The sequence below is a fragment of the Arvicola amphibius genome, chromosome 6, assembly GCF_903992535.2.
Source record: "Arvicola amphibius chromosome 6, mArvAmp1.2, whole genome shotgun sequence".
Taxonomy (NCBI): domain Eukaryota; kingdom Metazoa; phylum Chordata; class Mammalia; order Rodentia; family Cricetidae; genus Arvicola; species Arvicola amphibius.
In genome coordinates this window covers 130,772,839-130,777,533 of record NC_052052.2, presented here as the reverse complement: position 1 = coordinate 130,777,533, position 4,695 = coordinate 130,772,839, and the positions used below count along the sequence as shown (strand labels likewise).

At 46.5% G+C, this 4,695-nt stretch overlaps 1 non-coding gene across 1 annotated transcript; it reads right to left on the bottom strand.

Annotated features, from left to right (window-relative positions):
- Nucleotides 1-229: 229 nt before the first annotated feature.
- LOC119818212 lies at nucleotides 230-334 on the bottom strand. Its single transcript, XR_005286096.1, has one exon. It is a non-coding gene; the product is annotated as a U6 spliceosomal RNA (small nuclear RNA).
- Between the last annotated feature and the right edge of the window lie 4,361 nt (nucleotides 335-4,695).

Sequence of the window (4,695 nt, the reverse complement as noted above, 5' to 3'; positions counted from 1 at the left end):
TCCCCCATCACTCTCCTGCTCTATTCAGCCCACAACTCGACCATCCTGATCCCTCATATTCCCATCCCCCATCCCCTCTCATCTATGTCCCCCCCATTTACCCAGGACATCCCGCCTACTTCCTCTTGCCTGAAAGATCCATGGGTCCCTCTTAGGGTCCTCCTTGTTACCTAGCTTCTTTGGGTTGAGGATTGTAGTCTGGTAATCCTTTGCTTGACATCTAATATCCACAGACATGAGACGCTTCACGAATTGGCATGTCATCCTTGCGTAGGCGCCATGCTAATCTTCTCTGCATCATGCCAATTTTAGTATATGTGTGAAGCGAGCACACCACTTGGTCTTTACAGCAGAGTTTGCTGTTTGTGTATGTGGTACTACAGGAGCTCTGAATGCACCAGGCTCTCTCTACTAGGTGTTGAGACATGATGATGAACCAGACCTCAGCTATAGCAGAAAAGATCACATATGAAGTAAGTGACTCTGCTTTACTGAAAATAAAAATGATGCTACCAATAAAGGAATAGATATTAATCATGAAAACGGTGATACATTAAAAAACACCAATCATGATTGCTCTGGCCTTTTTTTTTTTTTAAAATCACACCTGTATGGAATGTGCAGCTGTTCTTGTGAGTTTTTCTAGGCTAGATTGCATTTTTCCTTAGAGCAGACATTGAAAAGAAAAGCTATCTGAGCATGCTGTTCAAGCCTCCATCTCTCACAGACAGGCACTGGCTAACATCTGAGGTGGCCTGGTAGCTCTTTTCCTACGAGCTGTCCTCCATATTTTATGGGCTGGTCTTGCCTAGTTGCAGCCCGTGTCTTGAAGTTTTAAGACGTCTTTCTTAGTAGATGTGCGCCATCTTTATCCCTGACTCTAACCCATCTTTCTGATTTAGCTCTTCCACTACTGCCTTTGCAAGGTTCTGTTCAATTGTCTGATTGATTTGTCTGAGTCCCTTCCTAAGAAGAAACGTTTAGATTCTCTTTTGTGTGGCAACAGTTTACATATAAATTATATCATTGCTAATTGTATTCTACCTCTGTGAAGCTCAATCTCCATTGTCAGTTGGGTGGGATTTGGTATCTGATCTGGTGACAGACTCCCTCAGGGAGCTTACTGTTGTCTGACCAAGTTAACTTCTTTCAGGTCAGTCCCAGTTTCAGGGAATGAAGTTCTCGCAGAAGCGTGTTCTCTCTGTCACCTCCCCAGTTCCCACCGAGGAGAGGGAAATAAGCAGGGCACAGACACTTCAGTGTGCGGAAGAAGAAGAAACTGGCCATGCCTCCCTCCTCCACAGAGGAAAGGAGCAGGGTGGACACACACTGGTGGGTCTTGTGCTCATATAGAAATCAGGCTTCTAGAAACATCAGTGAAAGGTTTTGAAAGATCCCTGCATTGTCACCTTCAGGGCTGTCCTTTCTCTGAGGGAGCTGGGAGATTTCAGGTTGGAAATACTCTGAAAGACTCCATCTAGCTGTGATGATCTCACAAGCTGAAGAGTGAACTGTGCAGAGGTGGCAGACGGTTGCCCAGGGCGTTGTTTCATGAAGATCTCCCTTAAGAGAGGTTCCTGAGAGGTTCGTCAACAGACTAGGAGAGCTCTTGCCCCACACGGCTTATCCAACCTCTAAAGGCTTGGGTTCCAATTAACTGCAGATAAAGGCGCTAGACAGAGAAAGGACAAACTTGCCTGCTTCTACCTGATAACGGTCCTTGTCTGCTTAGATCCCGAGACTTAGAAGGGTAAGTTCAAACGAAATACAAGGACAGAGAGACGGGACATTAATTTGGGAGAGACGAGTGTGGCCACATTCACTTGGTCATCCTCCCATCTACGCTGTGAGTCTGCAAAACTCTAGGAAGCTGACTCTTTCTGTCTGGATTCCCAATGAGGTGTGCTATCTGCTGTATACATTCTTTGTGTTTCCTTTTAAATTATAAAGTATTTTTCAGCACTGAGGACCAAACATAAGGCTTGATACGTGCTACCACTTAGCTGTGTCCTCAGCCCTCTTACTTAGCACTCTGAGACAACGTCTTGCTACAAGTCTCACATTAGACTTGTACTCACTGTACTTCCCAGGAAGGCCTTTAGCTGGCAGTTCTCCTGCCTCAGGCTCCCAAGAAGCCATATGAAATTCCTGATAGGATTTTAGCTCTTTGCTCTGAGTTCAGGCAAGCAGTGAACGAAGGGCTTCTGCCTGCCCCTCACGATGATGCTAACCCTGGCGAAAAGCCTTTTCCTGGGAAGAAGATTTGTTCTAGATGTTACCATGCTGACGGCTTCAAGGAAATGGCAAAGGGCCGTGCCCGTGTGAGCCTTCTTAAATACACAGATTACAGAGTGATTACATTGTTATTTGGAAGTCAGTGAAGCTGGCTAGAACCAGAGTGCTGACAGAGAGTCGGATTACACAATGATGATACTATAAGCCATGTCATCCTCGGGCTCTGCCTGCCTGTGGCCCAGGTTCACTCTGGAGTTTACAAATGTCTCTGAACTCACCTTGTCGTCATGTAATCCACGTTTTCCCAATAGCCTTCTAAAGTAACAGCCAACGTCACTTCTCTACAATCTGCAAAGTAATGTTTAGGGTAAGAGATGGGCTTGCTTTGTTTGTTTGGGTCCCTGTGGCTAGATTCATATAGCTTTGTGGATAGAAACTTGTATATTAATGTCTGTGGTTTGAAACTTGCATTCTTGGACTTTTGTTAGAAGCACGGGATGGTGAGTATGGCCAGGCAAGCTGGTCCTCCCAGTATCTAGTCTCGTGGGAAGTCTAAGACACACTGCAGCTCCCAGGGTAGCCTCTTCAGGCTGGTGAGGTGGGACAATACTGGACCACAGGCTGTGTGTTCTTGGGTAAAGACTAGCCCAACCTGGGATGAATTGTTATCTCTCCCAAGGCTCAAGTGAGCCACTCTGTGAGCCACTGTGTGGGGTGAAAGAGGAGAAGTAGCAGGATTTTTAGGCCTGAGTGTCCCCCTGGGATGTTTGTCCTCAGAAGACACTTAACAAATCTGTCAGGAAGTGATGCGGGAGATTTGAAATAACCAAAAATAGTCCTTTTAGAATAAATCAGTTTTAATAAAAGAAGGAAGAGGGGCATACTTACAAAGTCAAAGCTCCAACGAAGCAGAGAGTCAAGTGGGGGAAAAAACAGGGGCGTCTCTTCCCAACCCGGTTCTTTTTAAAGGTACCTTTCTCCCCTGGGGCAGCCACGCCCCTGAATGCAGGGATTGGGCCGGCTGCTCCAACATCTCCCCCTTTTGTCTAAATAAGGCAGATTCAGAAACCAAATACAACTATATACAATGGGAATAGATCATATAAAATTACCTTTCTCCTTCCATCTTGGCAGAGTCAGTTGTGGTATGCCACACCAGGTAAGTGCTTTACCACTGAATTGAAGCCTTAGCCCTAAATTATCTTTGCTGCATAAATCTGTTTTCGAACCTCTGAAGTTAGGGTCTGGAGCGCCAAGGTGCTGTGTTAAAGCGGAGTGCTGCTGGGGGGTGATGGAGCCCGTAAGACTTGGAACCTGGTAGAGTGCCTCTTTAGGAACCGTGGACACTCCTTTCCTGTTCCTTGCTTTTGATTTTCTGCTTTGAGTTGTGTGTTTGGTCATGTGCGCTCCTACTGTGATTTGCTGTTTTCACTCAGACCCAAAAGCCATAGGCCCTCCAACCATGCGCCAACACCTCTAAAAACACGGGCCAAGACAGCTCTTTCCTCTTGTGCGTCCAATATCTCCGTTGTAGTTATAGCTGTCGTTTTGGTAACAGAAGGCTGACTGACTCGACAGGCACAGTGGAGGTGGTCTAGTTCAATGCATTTTCTGAAATCTAGGGGGAAGTTCTACTATTAAATGTAGGGGATAATCTTCTGCGTGCCTCCCTCTCTCCTCTTCAACCTGGCTGGTCAACCGATGAGGAGACATGATTGAAAGCATGTGTTTATTTCCGTGTCAAAGAGCACCCGGAGTCTGTGTTTAAATTCAGTATGATCAGAATGGTACAGGTGTTCTGAATTTTAATGTTTTCTTCCAGGGCCACTTCTACAGGGGCAGTTTCTTGTCAAAAACCCAGCAACAGCATGGGAGCTGGAAAGGAGCCGATGTTGGGGCATCGCATATTGTGTGCTGCAGTTCCCATGCTAAGATATAAAGACGGTTTGGGTAGAGTGGAGGGTGCTATCTGTTCTGAGACTGAATAAAGAGAAGATCACTCTATGTGTTGGAAGTCTCTGTCATTCGTCTACAAGCTCTAAGGAGGAGGAACTTGGGTGAAAGGAGATGTAACATTTTGGTGGCTTTGGGAGGGAACTCTCTAATAGTGCTGGCATCTGATGCCTTGATGTTCTCAGGTCTGGTACTCTTGGTGTTTGATGCTCCATCAATGCTGATGGCTGTTGAGTGATTGATGGCTGTGAAAGTGAGAGCCATCAGGCTCTTCAGAGGGAAGCGGCACAGAAGAACCATAGGATTCACCCTGGATACTTCTGGTAGCTCTTCCCTGGGCTTCTTACTACCAGGGCTCAGCTCAGAGACCCTAAACAGGTGAGGCATGTCTCCTCTCCTCCCCCCACCCCGAGTTAGTGTTACCTCCAGTGGCTCCAGTGCCCTCTAGATTCCTCTTAGAGTTCTGTCTGGTAGTCAGCATCCTTGGGATCCTGGCCAAGTCAAGCC